Source organism: Aedes albopictus, chromosome 2 (genome assembly GCF_035046485.1).
Source record: "Aedes albopictus strain Foshan chromosome 2, AalbF5, whole genome shotgun sequence".
Taxonomy (NCBI): domain Eukaryota; kingdom Metazoa; phylum Arthropoda; class Insecta; order Diptera; family Culicidae; genus Aedes; species Aedes albopictus.
This window is the reverse complement of record NC_085137.1, coordinates 404,259,822-404,281,481: the sequence shown is the minus strand read 5'-3', so window position 1 is coordinate 404,281,481 and position 21,660 is coordinate 404,259,822. Positions and strand designations below refer to the sequence as shown.

General features: G+C 41.6%; 1 protein-coding gene across 3 annotated transcripts in view; it reads right to left on the bottom strand.

Annotated features, from left to right (window-relative positions):
- Window positions 1-6,005, bottom strand: part of LOC109407940 (probable cytochrome P450 301a1, mitochondrial) — an 88,548-nt gene extending 82,543 nt beyond the window's left edge. The window contains exon 1 of one of the 3 annotated variants that reach the window (XM_062853348.1): window positions 5,455-6,005. The gene's annotated coding sequence lies outside the window, so the exon portion shown is untranslated. The other 2 variants (XM_029860887.2, XM_029860889.2) reach the window with 2 other exon arrangements.
- Between the last annotated feature and the right edge of the window lie 15,655 nt (window positions 6,006-21,660).

Sequence of the window (21,660 nt, the reverse complement as noted above, 5' to 3'; positions counted from 1 at the left end):
GTACCGTGAACCGGGGTTAAATTGATCACTTTAAAACAACTTTTGCTGATAACGTGAGCACAAATTCAAATATTGTCAAAAAATTTATGAAAAATCAGTACTGGGTGGACCTCTATAAAACTGCGTGATACAATTTTGGTTCAACAATTTTTAACATAAAGTTAAATTACTTTAAACTCTAAAAAATTGAAAATACCGTTTTGGGGTGAAATTGATCAGCATACAATTAAACATCAGTTAAAATTCTATATCGCCTTATTTACTTAATTTTCACCTTCTGAACACGAATAATGTGTCAAAACTCTTACAACTTGGTAATTTTCTATGAAATAAGCGAGTCCTACCACATTAAATTATTTTTTAAACAAAATATAATAGTTCAAGACCAACAATTGAAAAGGCCGTATCAACATTGCGTAAACAAACACGTTTCTGTCGACATAGGGCCTTCTGGGATCAACCCACGCATCTCACCACCATTAACAGAAAGCTTGATGTTTGCGCTTTCTGTTTGTGGTGGTGAGGTGTGTGGGTGGAGTTCAAAAGGACTCAAGTCGACAGAAACATGTTTGTTTACAAAATGTTGATGCGGCCTTTTCAATTGTTGGTCTTGAGTTTAATAACTGATTCTTGTCTAAAATAGGTACATAACATCACAATAAAGGTTCCATAAAAATGTTAACACAGAAATTTCACAGGTAATGCTAGTGGCAATTGATTGTTTAGTACCAACGGATTCATCTAAGTAATAAACACATTGAAAAACCTTCAAAAATGTAATGTAAGACTAACTTTTCCTAAATAACTGAAAAGTGTACATTCATCTCTAGGCATCCATGAACTGAATGACGTAAGAAATTTATAATCATAACGACGCATAGAAGTTTCTAGAATGGAATTACAATTTAGTCCCTGATTGATCAATTTCACCCTGCGGATCAATTTAACCCCGGTTTACGGTACCCCAGTGCTTCCTTCAGTGGATCCTCCAGGGATTATTTTAGGAATCCCTATTGAAGGGATTCTTCAGTGATTATTTCAGTCCTTTTTTCGCGGATTTCCTCAAGAATTTTATCAAAAATTCCTGAAAGATATTCATTAGAGATCCCTTCGGGTATTTTCCCGAATATTCCTCCAGAGATTTCTTCATGGAAAACCTATCAGAATTTCCTTTACAATTTTTGACTGAAAACTCTGCCAGAGATAATTTCTTACATTTACTCAAGGACTTTTATTTCTGTGTTTTTTTAACCTTCAACTTTTTGTTCTAAAAATTCTCGAGATTTCTATCCAGATTTATAAAGTTTGTCCAGAAATAACTGCAAACATGCCCCTAGGAATTGTCCCCTGACTTCCTTCATTTTTTACCAGAAATTTCGTCTGTATTTTCTCCAGGGGTTTCTTCAAAAATTTATCCTGGGATTTCCTTCAACATTCCTTCTGATACTGCTTCTGTGATTCTTTCAGGGGCTTTTCCACAATACCTGAGATTCCTCATGGTGTCTCCATTGATTCCCTCAGAAAATCTTCCCGGGATTCCTCCTGGAATTCTTTCAGCATTTTCTCCAGGGATGGACCCAGACATTTCTGCAGTAATGCCCCTAGGAATTTGTGCAATTCTTCCAGAAATTACTTCAGGCATTTTTCCAGAGATTCCTTCAACCTTCCTAATGCATCACGTTGGGAACAGCTCGCTGATATAAGAACTATATCGGAAATTAACTATGAACGTTCACAACTGCTAAAAAAATAATCTATTCAAAATAAACATAACTTTAGTTTTGGAGATACTAGATAAATATTTTAAATAAAGAATGGCCTATCTGATTTTCAAAAAATATTCATATGACTGGGACTTTTATCTCAAAGATTGCACGTACGTTCTTAAAATTTTGGACACCTCCTAAAAACTTGAAATTGCGAAAACTGTGGAAAAATATTTATTTTTTCTCTTATTTTGCGCAAATATATTCTTTTCCAGAATGCTAATGATATAGGAAAATTATTTTTATCAAGGACAATTTCCTCCGTAGTTTAGCGTAATTTTTAAAAATGAAAAAAAGCCATTTTTTGAGGAACTCTTCTTTAGGGGTCTTCAAAGAACGATTACGCAAATAAAAAATAAAGTTGAAAATTCACATTTTTTTTTTCAATTGGGCATGTATTTAAGTTTATTGAAGAGGTAGTTTTACCAGAGAACGGAATTTTATAACCTCGGAAGATATTTAAAACAGAGCGTTGAAGTGCGACCAAAAAGGAGGTGTTGTTTGGGATAGACCATATTCTTAACGTTGGAAGTTTTTCTATCCAAAATAAGAATTTTAAAAGTCGGTATTGAGTGATATGTTATGTGTACATAACTGCTAGTAATAATCATTATTATCCAGATTTTCCCCGTATAAATTTTTTTCGTTACAAATTATTGAAACGCTAAAAAAATTAAAAAAAAATGCATTTTGTACAGATTGTTATTTTGTGTGGTGTACTCATAGAACCGTATTATTAGAAATACTAAACATTTTCCAAATTTCTTCAAGCAGTTCTTAACTTAACTATATAGTGAACACTTCATAGAAGAACCGGAAAAAAGACCAATCGTGCTTCGAGATAGAGTATTTTGAACGCTTAAAGCTAATATTTCCGATACACTCCTTAGTGCACGGTGCGGTTACTACAGGAGTTCTTCCACAGATTCTTTCAAGAATTTCTTCACGAATTCTTTCAAACTGACCTCTGGGATGCATCCTATGATTTCAGGAATTGCTCAAGAATTTCTTCTCGGATTCCTCCAAGGAATCCCTGGAAGAGTTTCTGAATGAATCTGGAAGATTTTTTTTTAAAGAATCGCCCTATGAACTCAGGAAATAATCTTCGTAGCAATTTCAGGAGGCTTGTCTAGGGACATTCCTAATCAAATCCCAAGAAGAGTTTGTGAAGAAATCCTTAGAGGATGCTTGAAATAATCCTTGGTGGAGTTCTTGAAGACATCTCTGGAGGAAATCCTGAAAGAATTTCCGGAGGAATATCTGTTAAATTTCAGAAGTATCCCTGGAGAAATTCTTGGGAAAATTCCTGAAAAAATGTCTGGATAAATTCCTGAAGCAATTTCTGGAAGGGGTTTCTAAATGAATCTCTGGAAGAAATTCTTAACAGAATCCCTGGAGGAATTCAGCAAACAATTCCTAGAGGAATTTCCGATAAATTTCCTGAAGAGTTCCTCCAGGGATACCCTCAGGAATTTCATCAGGAATTTCTTCGGGGATTCCTTTAGGAGCTGTCCATTACGTAAGGTTTATGGGGCTCCATATTTTTACTCAAGAAATCTTACGCACAAACATTGTCATACAAAAAATCTTACAACGGGGGTGGGGGTGACGAAAAATTGTGAAAATTCACATACGTAATAAATGGACAGCCCCTTAGGTATTCTTTGAGAGATTCTTTCAGGAAATTCTCCAGGGACACGTCAGACATTTTTCAAGCATTCCTCCAGGAATTATTTCTGGAATTCCTCCAAAGATTACTTTGGGAACTCCTCTAGGGTTTATTTCAGGAATCCCTTTAAGGATTCCATCACGAATCCTTTTTATAATTTCTGCAGGAATTTTTCAAAGGATTCGATTTGGGATTCTTCGTCTGGAATTCCTCCTGAGAAAACTTCCTAATTTTCTTCAGGAATTCCTTCACAAATTCCTCCAGAGATTCCAAGGGCTGGAAGTCTCTTTAATAAAAACAAATCAATCAATCCTCCAGAGATTCATTCAGAAAATCTTCATCAAGAGATCCTACAGAGATTCCTTCGAGAATTTCTTCCAAAAATCCTTCAGAATTGTTTTCAGGCCTTCCTCTAGGGATCGCTTCAGGAATCCATAGATTGTTTCAGGACTTTCTCCAGAGATTTTTTGAAGAATTCCTCAAAGGATTTCTCAACTCTTTATGGGGTTCCTTCAAGAATTCTGCTAGGAATTTCTATATAAAATCTTCCTGGAATTTCCTTAATTCCTATAAGAATTCCTTCAGAAAATAATCCAGGAATTTCTTCAAACGTTCCATCAGTGATTCTCCCAGGTGTTAATTTGAAAGTTCTCCCAGAGATTTCTTCAGGAATTCCTCCAGTGACTTGTCTATGTATCGTAAAAAAAATGCATTTTAGGAACATTTTCATGTCAGAGGTAATTTTTGACAATATGTCACTTTTTTGTAGCGACCTCTAAGCTGTAAGTCGAGTTTAACACGGTTTTTTAAGTTACAAAAAGTTATAAATGGCAAAGCTTGATCATACTCATATGTGAAACAACAGCATAATTAGTGTATCGATGTACCAAAAACAATCATAAAGCACAAAGAAGGAAAACATTTAAAGAATAACTCCCATAAAGGAAAACATTATATATTTCATAGAACTTTCAGAAATATTTTCAAGAAATTATAATGGCGTATAACTGAAGCGCCTGAAATTGTTCACTCAAAATACTTGGTTGGAAATGAATTAAATTCATTTCCTATTGAGTGTGCTGAGAATATTTTTGGAGAAAACAAATTCGTGGTAGTTCAGATTTCATTCAAAAAAAAGAACAGAAAAAAACATCTTGACTTTCTCAGTTTACTTGTTGCAAAAACAAAAAGATTAGGATAAATCGCCAATTATTGCACACCTTAAAAACTCGCCAGATGTTGCCCACTCCATGCTTTCCTTATGAGGTGTGCAACAATTAACGAGTTTTCAGGGTTTGCAAATATTGGCGATTTACCATAGTTCCTCAAAAAATGTTTATTTCATGTTCACTAGAAAAATTATGGAGAAAGTAACAAGAAACAATTCTGCTGCATTTTCAGCGATAATTCTTGGAAACGTTAACGTGTACTGTGTACTGACAGACCCTCTGATGCGTGCGCCCTTGTAGGGGGTCTACCTGGCAATCACTTGATACGGGTCTATTAATCGATAAAATGTATCATGAAATTTTTCCTGTACTGCAAGTCATATTCTAAATCATTATGAAACTTGTTGTGAACACCGGCAGTTTGCTTTTTTTTCTTTCGTTGCTCCGCATGTTTTGTGATATTCAACTTTCACGTGGTGAATTAATTTTCCGTTTTCACTTTCTATGAACCGCAACAATCACACAAATTCAGCGTTCACCTGTGAGCCACAGAAGAGAGCACCGCGCGCTGATATCACTTTTGCACGTACGAATCCACCAAAATGACCGATCGCTATCATCCGCGTAGCGCAGTTTCACAATCGAAAAAAAACAGCAATTCCTTTTTCCGCTGCCCCAAACGGGGTCAATCGAAACTATTTTTCCACGTCTCTTCCACTTCCACTTCTGTGCCACTACACCGGACCACCTTCAAGCTTGGAAGCTCGCTCGCCGCTCTCCGAACGTGTTCAACAGCGTACCACCACAGATGCTCTTGGATATTGGTACTTGCTCATTAACTTCCACTCACCGAAATAAATTGGAAAAGAATCTTGCTGCTTAGAAAAAAATACGATTCAGCAAAACACTAACCAATCGAGATGTCGATGAAGGCAACGATGCCTAAGAAGAAGAAGTTGAAGAACTTGAAGAACCGAATCAACACACTATACAAACTGCTGGAAACACGCGCGCGCACCGAGACGACCGAGGCCTACAAAAAAAGCCAACTGTGGCCGCGAGAGTTCCACCGGGCAGAAAGGAAAGGGAACACCGACAGCAGCAGCAACAGCAGCAAAAAAAAACTTGAATGAACCAACCCCGTTTATTGAGCTCCAACTTGCTGGGGGGAACGCGAGAAAATACGTACGAATACCGACCGAGACGAACGCTGAGCTAAGACTGAACCGGGCTGAACTTGGCTGGGTTGATCGCGGTCTATGGCTTTCGGTGTCGTGTCGGACATACGCTCGGCAGGTAGGTAGATGCAAGAAATCCGGCTTCGCCGCACCTCGACTTCTTTGGGAGGCTTCCTCTCGATCCGCGCTGCGTCTCTCCACGGCGGCGGCGACGGCTGCGGAATCGATCGACAGATGAGGTTTTTTTTCTCATGCCGATGATCGGATGGATGCTGTCTGACGAAGAGTGTGGCCTTTGCGGAGTATGTAGATTAGAGTGTTTCAAAAATTAGCTATTTTTAAGCGAAGAAAATTCACTAGCGCTATCATCTCATCTACAGCTCAATGAACTCAAGGCCTGACTTTTGCCAGGTCATCCCGGGTACTCAGGGATCTAGTCGAGGAACTTACTTACTCTAGTTCGATGTAGTATTGGTTTCTAGAGCTAACCATTGTTTTCCGCGTGCAAATCACTCTCATTGTTGCCCATCTATGGTTCTCTAAAGTCAAGGCATGACTTTAACCAGATCGTCCAAAATTTCTACAGGTCGTTGATATCACAAATATTATACATTGAACATTATACAGATGTTCTAGTATTGGTGCAAATAAGAGCAATAAAAATAATTGAAAATAATCCTTGGTGATTATTTCGAGTGTTCATGTTTTGTAAGGACGGATTTGCACAATCCACGAGATATTCAGGCAATATTCACAGTACTACAAAGGACAACACGTGTTCTACAGATGTATCCGATTACCTATGGGGTCAATAAGAGAATATTATCTCGTGTTTAATTTTATTTGAAAACAACAAACGCAAATGTAGACTTGGATGGTTCAGAAATGTTGAATATCTCAAGAATTCAAAAGAAACTAATCGAAAAAATATCAAATCGAGCTTCTATGAACGACCAAAAATTGAACTTCTGTGAACGACCAAAATTTTTGAAGCACAATTTAGTGCTGATTTCGAAACCGACCTTCAAAAAATTTTAAGTAGAACAGTTTTTGCCTTTTAGCTCAATATCGAGTTTTGCAACCTTTAAAAATATGTAATTTACTAAAATGCAAATATATTGCGTTTTGTTCAACCAATTTTAAATCTTTTTCCATAAATTAAAAGCTGAATATAATACCATTCGATCATCTGAATACAGGTTTTGCGTCAGATTGATAAAAATCAAGATATTGGCGAGTTTTAGGGACGATCTTCTTAAATTTTAGCAAAATTCCCAAAAAAAATTTGAAGAAATGTATTTTTTTCATTATGAAAAAAAAAAACAACTTAAAAATTCTTTCTCGGCGTTTATTTGATATATCATATGTAGGCGGCTTACAGTAAAAATTTCAGCTCAATCGGAGCATTGATTATGGCGAATGAGATGTTTGAAGTGAGCGACTTTGTTTGAAAATAGAACAAAAACCGATTTCAAATCATCAAGCTTGAATGGAAAGTCGAAAAAATTTCCGCTCTACTGTAATTTTTTTCTGTCGCGTTTTTGAACTCAGGACTTGATTCTACACCAAAAATGATCATCAGCTTACCGAGTTCAAAAATGCTGTAAATTAGTGCTATCATTAGGCAACGGAATGTGCCCGACTTGACCCAGTGACCCACCAGCCTTACTCCGTCCAGAAGTCCAAGAAAATGTAGATCCCGTATATTTCCAAAACTTTAGTGTTGTGCGAGTTTGTGTTCAAAATTTGGTTAAATTTTGTTTTCGGAATGCTGGCTTTCTCAGTCTTCGGTAAATCAAAACGGCAAGTTTTGCTTTTTCCGACGTTTCGGCTTTTCGTTAAGCTTTTTTCAAGGGTAAGCTGTCAACCGTTCATCTTACCATCTTGCGTGTTGTTGGCCCTTTTATTTTTCACCTGGGGTCAAACGGGCTAACAGAAACATACACCTGAGGGGCTGTCCATAAACCACGTGGTCATTTTTTTGGGACTTTTCAACCCCCCCCCCCCCCCCCCCCCCCCGCGTGGTCATCAGTTCATACAAAATTTTTTATTCGTCCATACAAAATGGTCATTGGCCGAACCCCCCCCCCCCCCATGACCACGTGGTTTATGGACATCCCCTGAACAGGGAGTTTCAGGTAGTGTGGGGTTAAGGGCCGTCTTCTACAAAAAAGTGAAAGCCAGGACTACTCTCTCCTGGATCCACTAAACAACATTCCCATGATGTGGCGCCCGAGCCCTCCAAATAAACGAAAAAGTAAAAAAAAAAACATTCCCATGGTCGACAAACCCTTCATCTCTCCGAAACCACCAAGAAGGCATTGCATCAGAAAGTGGCTAGTGTATATAGCAACCTGCGTAGCCTACATCAACAAATTTCGATGACTATCTTTGGAAAGCTCACCAAGGTAGCATGCTGGCGTTTTGGCTGTTGCCCACGTGGCCCTTACCACTCTATTTGTCCTCGGTAAACAGGCAGGGTCGGCATCATGCCTGCTTCTAACTGCACAGCAAGTATCAAGAACTTAAACCGCGCACACAGCGATTCGACCTTCCCACAAGTAAGGCCTTTCAGCCAGCTCACAGAAGTACGTATCGACATGGGGTCTCCACCTACCTCAACCTTGCCCGGGACCCCTTTCCAACCATGTGCAGGGACCCAACCCAGTAAACCGACGCCACGCCAGCAACGCTACCAGGATGTTTTCTCCGCGGCCACTTAACCGCTGTAAGGGTCAATTTTGACCGCAAGGCACCGGTATGACCTACGTATCCGACGCCGAACCCTTGGACCACCTCTTGTCCAGCGTCTGCACTAGTCATTCTCCGAGTCTCCATGACGATGTGGGTGATAGCCGTTGAATCGGCATTCCTGCCAAACGCATCCCTACACATCCTCTGGATAAAATTGTGTGGAGTTGAGTCTCCCTGCATGTGGCAAGCATGTGGTCACGCATTGTGCGACCATTGCACACTGGGCATTCTGGAGAATCCGCATGCCCGAAACTGTCGGAAGAAACCATGACCTGTAAGGACCTGAGGTTCTTCGGTCGATTCGCCGTAGACTTCCGTAGAACTCTAACCTCAACACCTCGCCGTACATGACATTCCATAATACCGGACCCTGGATGGAACCTTGCGGGACTTCTGAGGTTATGTGAAAGAACTTCCGACCCACCTTTGTGTCGTAAACTAGTACTCTATTCTAGAAGTAACTTCCGAGAATCTTGTACAGGAACCCAGGTATCTGGAGTGCTATCTCGGCGGTTTTTTATTGATAGCGCCTACGGTCGACCTCGCATTCCGGAAGCCAAACTGGTTGCTCGAGATACCACTTACATCCACTATGCACCACACTATACCACACATGCACTAACACTTTGACACAGACCCACAAAGCACGCTCTTTTGCTCGGTCTTCAACGTGACATTTGCAGCGGCGAACACAACCCGTCGTTCGTTTCGCTCTTCTTCAGTTCGTGCTCGCTGCATCTGGCGCCTTGTCCGTAGACAGGCGCGGCGCAGGTCTGCAATCGCTTGAGTCCACCAGTAAGCCGGTGGTCTCCCATATCTAAGGTGGACTTGCCTAGGCATGGTGTCATCGCATGCACGCGAAAGCACTGCTAGCAGCTCATTAACGCTTAAACCTAAGTAAATTTCGCTCACGGCGGAGCGCCACCACGAGCGCCTCCCTAAATACCTCGTCGTAAAGTATGATGTCTTCAACCGACGAGGGCTTGGCCTTGGCCTAGGCGCCTCGTCATCTACCCACTGCATACTGTTGTTGTAGTCAATGCTGTAGCGAACCGCCAGGTGATCGCTGAGAGTGGAGCTTGCTATCGTTTACTCTCCAGTTCGAACTACTTGTTAGGCTAGGACTATAAAAGTAACGTCAATAATCGACTCCGCACCGTTCCGACTAAAGGTACTCTTGCGTACCGTATGCGTGATAATGTTTGCACCATCGTTAAATAAAATTCCAGTTTTACTTGTGAAGACAATGTATTGGTTTTATTTGCAGGCATTTAAGCTATAACTCATATCATAGTAGGCTGTGAATAAAAAGTGTTGATTTTCTTAGTTTAACACTTGCATAATGACTAAGTGGCAACCTAGCTCGTGATTTGTCCACGCGCAAATGTCGAAAAGTATCCGTGGTAGTGTCAAAGTCAAGATTAACAATTATTGAATTTATTTTTTTATTTTGACATTGCCTAATGGTGTAGACATTGACACACAAACAAAAGTTATAATAACTATTGATTCTGGAATTTGGTACGGATCGATTGTTTTTCGGAAATCGAAAAAAACGGAGGTTGCGTTCGGGCAAATTCAAGACTTTCTTATATGGTGTTACTCGTAGCTCCTGGATGCCATTGGTAATAATGTAAGTTTTTTTTCTATGATCGAAGGATCATAAAGGCCACCGTAATTTTCCTTTTCGATATGCCATGCCGTTAAGTCGCTGATTTCGCGTTTCTTTGCCATTTTTCTCATTTAGCGCATATAATTCACCCAAATCTTATTTTTGGTGGCAGTGATAGCTTTCTTAATCCATGTTAACCTTGGATGACCAGTGAACACCTTCGGGAATAGTTGCCCTTGCTTTTTATCGGTCTAAGACTGTTTTACGGTTCTCCTGAACACTCCTGAAATGTCTTTTTCAACATTTGCGCGTGGACAAGTCCCGACTACCACTGCTACCCCTTCATGGTGCAAATTTTAAACTTAAGAAATCGGATTTTTTTACCCGCAACCTACTGTGATATGAGTTAGAGCTTACGCACATGCAATAAAAATCAAGACATTGTGTGTACAGGTGATATAGGTACCTTATTTGTACGATGGTGCAAACATTATCACGCATACGGTAGTATGACCAGAGTCTCTAGCAGGATCTGCCCGCTAGTTCGTGAAATGGCTTCCCCATTCTACGGCCCAGGCACTGAATTCACACGCTATTACCACCGGCCTTCGCCCTGTCAGCACGGTCGTCATACAGTCCAGCATCTGCGGAGGCGCATAATAGAAGAAGACCCCGTTTATTTTGGCGACCACGAAGTTCTCATAGGTAGTAAACACCAACTTTTCACGGGGTATTTACCCGTCGTCCATATCGCCACCATTTTCCTGGTCCCATCCGAGGCCCAGTTGCCGTTGCCGGCGGGTACTCGGTATGGGTCCGAAATGATGGCGATATCCGTCTCCCACTCAGAAACCGCCTGACAAAGCAGTTTCTGAGCTGCGTCACAGTGGTTCAGGTTCGGCTGCGTTACCTGTGCTGTGGTTTGTTTATAGCCGGGCACCTTGAAACACCCGTTGGATGCCTGTTGTTCACGGATTTCCCGGTACAAATCAGACAAATGTGTGGACGCGTGCAGCCTTGTGTCTTTTAGTCTTCGGCTCCGCAACACCTACACAGTTTGCTCCTGTTAGGGCCTTAACAGTTTATCGCGCATCAGCTCCAGGATCATCTCGCCATACGAGTACGTCTGATACTGCGCACGTCGGTTCCCAGATCCACGAGCTTGGCGTTGCTTCGCATTGCCTTCAAGACGCCCATGTACTTAGACTGTTCGGTTTTGATGACCAGAACGTTGCCCTTCTCGTGACTTTTTCTTCGTTTTCTTCCGCTCGACTTTTGTCCAAGGGGGGAGGGGTCCTCCCCTTCGTTCACCCTACTCTGAGGTTGTTGAGGGCCTAACAACGGTCGCAACCTCTTGTTTCCTTCCATCCGGGACGGTTCAGCCTTATCGGGCCCACCCTTCCCAGCTTTCCGGGACGCCTGGCTGGGGTCCGACTTGCCGGCATTACTGCTGACCTTCGGGATTAGTATCTTCCTAGCGTTGCGGGCACCGCTAGACAGCTCCTCACCTGAATGCTGCCTCACCCGCTTCTGCGAGTGCTTATCACGAGCAGTCGCATCCACCACTCCTTTTGAACTTTCTGCGAAAGCGAAGGCCACCGTCTTGGTAGACTTCGTAACCTGTACTTTCACCGGTTCCGACGCTGCCACAGTCTTCGCGAGTCTCATATGATCCTGCTTGGCATCTTTCATCGACTTACGAAGTCGCAACAGGGCCATTTTCAGATCCTTACTTCGTGGACGCAAAGTCGATGATCTTGCTATGCTGCTGCTCAGCCACCTCAATCGCAGGCAGTCCATCTCTCTTTTTGTTGATGGCTTTCATCAACCACGCTCCATCCGGTATCTCCACCGGCGGACTTAATGGGGAATGGATCGGGGATCCCACGCTGGAGTTGCGAGCGCAGCTTCCCACTTCTACCTCCTCGCTTTTCCTTAACGGAAACCTCGCCAAACCCACTTCTTGCGAAAGAGTTAGCTTCGCCACTACCACTTCCTCCTGTTTGATTTTGAATTTTGTTTATTTTGTTTTTCATGCATTATCCCACGAGTTTCACGGGAAAGGAAGTTCCGTTAATGATCGAGCATCTTTTTCACCCTCTCGATCACTCATTCCTCGCACGGGTCGCTTGACACTTTGAATTGGGGTTAGTAGTCCTATTCTTAGCCGGCGACTACGCGGCTGACTCGCAAGCGGGGAGGGGGGGTTTGTCAGGCCCCAGGACTGTAGTCCCTACGGCCCCACCCGCGACCCAGTGGCCATTACCGGCGGGTACTGATTATGAGTCCGCTATGTTGGCAATATCCGTCCCAACCCAGTAAACATTTTGGTCTGTATAATTCGGGTTATGCATCATCATATAAAAACCAATTTACTCGTATATAGAGCACGAATTCGCTATATGCGTACCAAAGCGGAGGCCATATACGTACTTCAGACGACTATTCTCGATTTCATATGATATGTTATAAGATGTCTCAATTCAACGATAAAACGGATCAAAAATGACTCTTAATGAACAACAATACGATGTTTCAAAATGTCAAGCTATAAAAATATTTTCATCAAGACTCGAACACAGAACCTCGGGATTCAGCGTCTGATAATTTACCACTGCACCAACTGACTATTATTGAAGAGGGATTACATTTTCGACAACATAAGCTAAAGCCCCTTGCTGGGGAATCTGCTTTTTCACCTTTTACATAAATACTGGTATGAAGTCTGCGCAGCTATTCTGCCTAAGTCTGAACGATTCCGTTCAATATTGATTCGATCTTATATCGGCTAGGATCTGTCAGTCCATACAACTCGTACCGAGTTTGAATCGGCATTTATAACGACTAGTATTGTTTACAAAATTCGCGTCGTGCGCGCGCCGTCATCATCGGGTGTTGGGAAGGTTTTTATTTTTAGTGAAACTGGCAACATTGTATAATATAAGCATAATTGTATAGTATAAGCAGATTTCGTTGCAATCAGTATTGATAACTCCGAAAGAGACTGTCCCCAACAATCTTCAATGATTCTAATCATTGTTACAAACGGTTCGCAAAATGGATGATGTGGAGCGAACCCTCGAGCTGTTTGAAAGCAGAAAGCAATTATGGAGGACGCAATATGAGGAACGAAAGAAGCGTATAGAGGAAGAATACGAACGCAGGCTGGTGGAGATTGAAGAGGCTCACAAAAAGGCTGTGAGAAAGATTGAGTTGGCGTTCTGCGTTAGGAAGAAATCTGTTGAGGTACAGTATGGAGGGAAAAGTACTTGTACAACACTGCACCAAGTGAGTGATGTCGATAGTGTCCCGTCCACTTCAAGCTGCAATACCAACTCAGTGCATAGTACAGCGGTAGCTAATCGTCCACGTTCAGCACAAAGTTCGAAGATGTCCTACAAAATGCCTTCTTTAGATTACGCCGTTGTTCCACCTGTAATCATCCCAGAAACAGCTAGTTTCGAAACTGCATGTTCAAAAGATCAAAATGATGCAGTGATAATGAAAACTATTTCGGAAGGCGTTGATGATTCTGGAAGCTTATTGATAGTTTTCAATTGCATCGATAACCACATAAACACAAGGAACGATATTCAACAACGGAACGGTTTACGTAAGCTGCAAATGAGTGCACCGATTGTAAATGCGGCTAAACACACAGGGCGATTTCTAAAGTATGTGGGAGTAAACAGATGCGAAAGGAGTTTTGGAATGTCAAGGTTTTCTGCTGATTTCGTAGTTTTCGATCCCGGCGGGAATAACACACTCGTTGTTGTCAACAAAACTGTGATATACAGGAGAGAAAAGCATACACAAACGGCGACAACTGCTATGGAGATTTTGTGCTTCTACAATGCTACCTGCAAGTGTTGTGTTAAAGTAGTTGTGCCCCGATGTTGGCGCTGAAAGTAATTCCACGGCAAATGAGAAAATGCATGGATTCGACATGTTACCAGTTTCACGTGGGGGAGAATGTTGGGAAGGTTTTTATTTTTAGTGAAACTGGCAACATTGTATAAAATACCTAGTTGCTACGAGCTTCACCTCACTCTCTTAGATCGTTTAGTAGTACAGTAGATGGCAGTAAAGAAACTGCGCATAGTACGTGTTCTGTTGGAGAAGTTCTCCTTCGGGGATCCGGAAAGATACTAGAATCATTGAAGATTGTTGGGGACAGTCTCTTTCGGAGTTATCAATACTGATTGCAACGAAATCTGCTTTCAATAAGTATTGATAACTCCGAAAGAGACTGTCCCCAACATCGGGGAAATCATAAAATTGTTTCGCGATTAATTGATTGTGGAACGAAATGAAGAAAATATGTGTTAGTGTTGAAATTAGTGCATCGTTTGGCATGATCACCAGCCATGGAAAAGCCATTGGATGTGTCTCGAATATCGAGACAACAGGAGACAACGTCTCGCACCGCACTACTTGCGCTAGCCAAAAAAACATCATCGAATACCCACCCACTTCTGTAACCAGCATTCGCAACGCAAGAATCTGCAGCAGGAGAAGGAACTCCGGCGAAGACAGTGTTGATTTAGGGCAAGTGGTACTCATTAAAAGATTGGCCGGCCGAGTGCAACGAATTATTAGGGTAGATTTCCCGGTCGATTCATAATTTGTGCCGCAATTGGAATGCAAATATCTGCTAGCATGACAGTGGTCACCCCAGTGTTGCTGTGTAGATAAGTGCAATTTTCAATCCGTGCGAGGGCGGTTGAAACGGTAAGACGAAAGCTGAGTACTGGTACCAGTGGTATAATATGGAATTTCAGCGAACAAAATAAGTAGTAAGTACTGCCATTGCGAGGAAAAAAGTATTTCTGAAGTGTTAATCCGGTAGTGCATGTAGGGTAAGAAAGTTGGAGTTTGGGTGACTAAGTCGCTGTGACTTCTTTCGATAGTGTATATGATCTGCCAGTTCATGCCACATAAAGCGATTTCGATTTGCGTTATTTAAGGCTTGTTTTGGTTTCTATTCGCAGTGTTATAAATGAGTCGTAAGGGTGATCATTATACAAGTAGTTCTGTCGTTTCTGTGTCAATATTTAACATTTTTTAAGATTCTGATTTTTAATGCAAGAAAATGCGATTTCATATGAACACATTTATACGATATGTGGTTTACTGGGAATCCGCAACTGCCCGACACAGCAGTGGCAGGGCTGCGCCACAGTGGTTTAGGTGCAGTTGTAACTTGCCAGATGTAGCTCTTCTGAAAGCCGGACGCTTTGGGCTCCCCGTTAGATGCTTGCTGTTTGCGGATTTCACGGAACAAATCAAACACTTGGAAGGGTCGTGCATCCTTGTGCCTTATCCTCCACATGGCCAATATAGCTTGCACCAGTCCAGACACCTGAAGCGCTCGTGTATGGTCGGTTGGCATACTGGTAGGCCCATTTTGAGCTTCCCTATTTTAACGTATTTGTCAGCGCAGCCGAAACGCTGCGGTAGCTACCTGCACTTCACACTGATGCTGTAGTGCCGTGACGAGCAATTCCGCGTCAGTGATCTCGTCTAGGTTTTTCACCTTCAGAGTCGCCTCCGTTGTAGGAGCCCTCACCTCGACACCCTCATCAAGGACCTCTTCGCCATACTCTTGTAGGTGGCCCCGTCGGGCTCCTTACCGCGCTTGACCTCGAGGATCATTTCACCTGTACGATTACTGCTAATACTGCGTTCGTCGACTCCCCAGTTCACGAACTTCACGTCGCTCATTATTATCACCTACAAGACTTCCGAGTACTTAGAATCTTCAGTCTTGATTACGAGCGCGTCATCTTTCTCGCGATTGGCACCTGCACTTTTACGTTTCTTTAGTATCGGGAGCCTTTTAGAGCCCATATAGCCGAGGCGGTAAACGCATGGGTATTCAGCATGACCATGCTGAGGGTGACGGGTTCGATTCCCGGTCGGTCCAGGATCTTTTCGTAAAGGAAATTTCCTTGACTTCCTTGGGCATAGAGTATCTTCGTGCCTGCCACACGATATACACATGCAAAATGATCATTGGCAGAGGAAGCTTTCAGTTAATAACTGTGGAAGTGCTCATAGAACACTAAGCTGAGAAGCAGGATTTGTCCTAGTGAGGACGTTACGCCAAGAAGAGGAGGAGAGGAGCCTATTAGGGTCATTTCAAGGGCCTTCAAGGGCATTGGAACACTCATTTAACGCCCTGAGACCCCCTTCAAAGCCCCTGTGAATCCCTGAAGCGCCCCTGAGACCTGAAGGTATACCCTGAAACCCCCTTGACCCTTCTTGATACGCTCCTGAGACCTCCTGAAGCGCCCTGGAACCTCCTGAGACCCCATAAAACGCCCGTACGACGAAACCCCTTGCAGTACCCCTGACTCCCTTTAGAGGCGCCGGGAACTTCTTAGAATCCCTTTCAATCACGCTGAGATCTCCTGGTACCTTTTGACCCTCACGGATCCCCTGAAACGCCCCAGCAATCATCCTTCTCTCCCCCTATAAACAAGCTCTGGCCACCGTTGTCATAGCTGGCTTCAGTACATTTTTTAATGCACAGTATTAATTTATGCATGGCATTGAAAAAGGTGCGTAAATTAAAAGTGCATAAAAATAACCTGCAAAAAAAAGGCTTCAGTGAGCCTAGTTTGTAAATGAAATTTTCAAGCACATTTTAGTTGCTTGGTAATGGAAAATACGGAATTCTTTGGGACACCCTAACAGCCGCAGATATTCAAGGGTCGTTTCCATCATAAGTGGTAAGCGAGGTAACAACGATCGACAATGGTGACACCGTGACACCGGGCGTCCGCTTATGCCCTACTCTCGGCTTAGCGTGTATTTTTTTCTTCTGATGCTGCCATGAGGTGTTGTTGCACGCTATATGCCACACTAGGTAGGTAGGTAGGTACTGGCTGATTGAATCTAACGAGAGGAGCTGTGTGAAAAATGTGGATAAGCGATACAGGTTCATAGCATTTTTTGTACGACAAATTCTGCTTGCTGAAACCATGCCGCCATATGGGTTCAGATTGCTGCGGAGCAACATTTTTTCGAGTTTGCTTCGTTTTTTGCAAGATTAGCCACATTAGAATATGCAAATGCGATGGTATTGCAGCTCTGGGAATTTGGAAGGAAAGAGCGTTTGGCATGGTTTGGCCGTTGTGCTGAATTTTGCAGACTTGATTATGGATTGGATCCTGGTGGTTCTTCTTACTCTTCTTGGCATGACGACCCCACTGGGACAAAGCCTGCTTTTTAGCACAGATATTAACTGAGAGTTTCCTCTGCCAGTGACCTGTTTACATGTGTATATCGTGTCATGCTGGATCCACGCCTCTACAGCTGTGGCTACATGGGCATTTATTCTGGAGCTTGGTGGTATTGTCCACGGTTTTAAACTTTATTAAACAATATTTCAGTTCTTCTGTTACTAATTTCGATTCAATATACGCCAAACTATAGTAAATTACTTCTATTTTTGAGATAGATCTTGAAAGTTTGAAAAGTGATTCAACATTGTAAAGCCCAAGTTCAACATTTTCTACGATGGGGTCGCGTATCGCTCTGTTGCTTGGTTTTCTGAATAAAGTATTATTAAAACTTCTACACTAGAACCTCCATTTAGGTAATATCTGTTTAGATATCTCCATCAAGGCTTTGACGACGACTGTTCGGTAGACATTTTGGGTATTTTTGTGGCGTTTCAGTTTTTTTCGGGGATCAAAAACAACTATATGTTTTCAATTTCCAACATTTCGATCCATTTTTGGGTCTTCTTCAAGGAATAAAATGAATTGACGAGCTTGGCGGTCTAGTGGCTACCGCTTCTGATTCATATGCACAAGGTCCTGGGTTCAATCCCTGGCTCGTCCCTTTCCTCCTACTTTGTATCTTTCAATCTACTTTCTCTCTCACTATCTCTCTTCTACATATATGTACATCTCATGTATATTCGTATGTTCGTAGCGATCGCTACAACTAGAAACGGATTGAAAAAAGTCATTTCCCTTCCTTCCAACTTTAATCACAGCACAGTGTCAATCTATCATATAACGCCTACAAGTTATGCAACCAAGCGGGCTATGCCGCTTCACAGTAATCTTCACACAATCTATCGCTTTACGCCTGGTATCCTTGCACCAATGCATGATCCATGTGCCAAAAATAAACATTTCCCACCAACACACCAACATCCGCATGACCTTGTGCAGGTGCAGGTGCAGAGGATTCAACGGCCTGATGTGGGCAAGCGATTGCAATTACTACTTTGGCGTATTGTTGCGTAAGGATCGAAACATTGGAAAAAGAAAAAAATAGCTGTTTTTGATCCCCTAAAGGCTAAAACGTCACAAAAATATCCATTAAGGTAACATTGTCAAAATGGAGTTGGATTGGAGTTGGATTGTGTAAATTGTTTGACATGTTAAGGGATTAGGGTACACACGAAATCTCTACTGCTGAACGATCAGTAATGGTTTTTTTACCGAAATCCTGTAAAAAATACCAAATTTCGGTAAAATTTTATCGTTAATCTGTCAAAATTTAACGAAGTTTGGTAAACGTCACCGAATTTTTCCGGTAAAAAACTTAACGGTTAAGATTTCGGTAAAAAACTACCGAAGTCGGTGATTTTTTCTAAGTGTATAACCTTATGTTTTAAGGGAAAAAACGAGAAGAGTTGTGGCGTTAAAGGTGTGTCTATTCAAGAGTACCTAAGGTACCTGAGGTAGGTAAACGAATCTACAAACACCCAACTAGATGTCTCTATGAGGTTGCCAATAATGCCCTTTAAAATCTCCGGGAACCCGTCGCAACCCCCTCAAATCTTTCAATCCTGCTGAAATATCCTTAAAACCTATCCTGATGCTTACTTGAAAGCCTATGATCCCGCATAAAGTCCCCGAGAACCCCTCTAAAACCCAATGAAGGCCCCCTGAAACACCTAGGATCGTCTTGAAACGTTTTGAAATGCCTTCAATGTCTCTGGAAGCCCACTGAGACCCCACCCAAAGCTCACCTGGGCGCATGTGAAGCTCCCCGGGAACCCTTCCGAATCCCCCTTAAATGCCCTGAAATGCTTCGAAATGCCTGGAAACGCCTCTGAGACCTCATGGAAACCCCTCTGGAGCTTACCCGAAAGCTAGTGAATATCCTTAAAACCCCGGTGAACCCCAAAGCTTCTAATACCACTTGAAACCCTCACTGGAGCACGTCTGAAAGCCTATGAAGCCACCCAATACCCCTAGGAGCTCCTGTGAAACCTTCCGAAACTTCCGAAACACCATGAAACACCTTTAAAATACCCCTGAACCTCCTTCGACACTCACCTGAAAGCACTTGAAACCCTCTAAATCCCAGGGAATCCCTGTAAAACCCCCGGAAGCCTTCTGAAATCTCATTAAAACCACTTTATAACCTTCTGAAGCTCTCTCGTCAAAGCCCCTGAAACCCTCAAGAATCTTTCTGAAACATGTGGGATGCCTTGAAACGCTTTGACATACCTATCTAATCTCCTGGAACCCCTTCTGATGATCCAAATGACTTCACTTTGAAATCTCCTAGCCACTCACCCTTCTTACAGACTCTCAAAACTTCTCAAAACTTATAGAAAATAATGTTCATATATGAATATATGTATTCAGGGGTGTGCACTGGCTTGGTTTCGAATTTTGCATAAAATGCATATGATCACTCGTATGATCAGTCTCTACTATAAACAGAAATGGAACGTGCATGAATTTTAAGATTTTACCCATTTTATATGAAGCGTGTAGCAATGCATACACACAGGAAAGTATACATGTAGGCGGAAATGACAGAATATAAAACGGAGACGGTGGGTTTGTTTGACTTGTTCGAATGAGAATCCTGCTATAATGATGGTTTGTTTCTGCTCAAAAATAGTTTCAAAAGTAATGAAGAAAAGCCCAATTATTAAGGCTTGTCAAGTGGCATCAAGCAGGTTTAGACAACGGACTATGTCCGTTGTTGTATTATTCTTCACTTAAGTACATATATTTAGGCAAACATATTTTGTTAGATGGCGAGAATTATGCTCTTGAAAACTCGAGTTGAATTTAACCCTCCTTGTTCACTAGAGTGGTTTTTGACCCAAACCATATGTACACTACGTCAGTGAGTTGTTCCCTACGTGATGCATTAGGAAGATGGAAGGTGTATGTATTTGCTCTACCAGCCCTAGTAGTATCGGGGCGGCCGTCGGTAGCGTACATTGTTAATGGTGTTTAGGAGTTTTGGGCACAATATGATCATCACACCATCACCACGGAATCGTAAATCGACCACGCTGTGCTCGTTTGTCAAAATTTAGACGGCAGGACGTGCAAATGCGTAATTTTGTATTCAATGTGGACATTTGGGCACAACTAGTCTCTTACAGTTTATCTATGGTGCTTTCGGTGAGATTTCGTAACTCTTTTGAACATTTTTTTTCCATCAAATGGCCTGCAAGAGAGCGTTGAGTTGTAGGCCGTTGAGAAAGCGACTACTCATGTTGTTCGTAGGGTTATAATAAACAAAATCACTTATAAGTTTTAACTGACTAGTTTTGTATCGTTTGCGTGGCTGCAGAAAAATTTTACTATGAAATCTTTAATATCCATGCGGTAGTATTTTTTTTGTTCTTTCGTGAGCATTGTGATGGTATATACACAGACAAACAAACGTAACACTGGCGAAATTTTCATTGACCGTGCCTTTAGCGATCATTTTAAATCTTGGTTGTGGCTTTCATAACCAGAAGCGCGCAAATCGTTTTTCTTTGCGTTTGACGTTTCACACTAGCACCTTCTGTTGATGATATTGCACAACGCAGTGTTTCGTGAAACATTTCCACCAGGTGGTGGTAGTGTGAACTGGACGATGGATTTTCACGAAAATTGTTCTAGGTATCTCGTCTGTTTATCTGTGGTATGTACCTCTCATGCATTTGTTGTTGTTGAAGTTACTCGCTTTCTTCCGATCATAAAGTCTGTTCTATAAGAGGTATTTTTTTTTTGCAGATAAACTAGATGTATTTAAAACTTTTATTTTACAGCTTCTGTCTTAAAAATAAGGTTTCTTCCATGATTCTTATTACCAACAGGTTTTCAAAACTATTAAGAGATTTTTTCACTAGCCACGTACAATAAAAAGTATGACACTATCAATATTTTGGATCACAACATTGGATCGCGTCTAAGTTTCTAATAGATACTATAGTTATTATGAATAATCAAATAAAAATATCATGAAAACAACTTGTTAAATTCAGGTGGTAGCCTTTACAATAAAATCAGCATCAAACTATAATTCTCGAAATAATTTACACAGAAAATAATTCTTTTTGTTACTAAATGTAAAAATTGTGAAATGTTTGAAATGTCATAACTTTTTTGTTTATTAGTTTACCATCACCAAATTTTTATGGTAGATGGTTAATATAATGGACCGTTTCCCCTAAAAAAATACGTTGGTAAAAAGATAGGGTTTTGAGATATTTGAGTTTTTATGACAAAAATCATATTTTCAAATG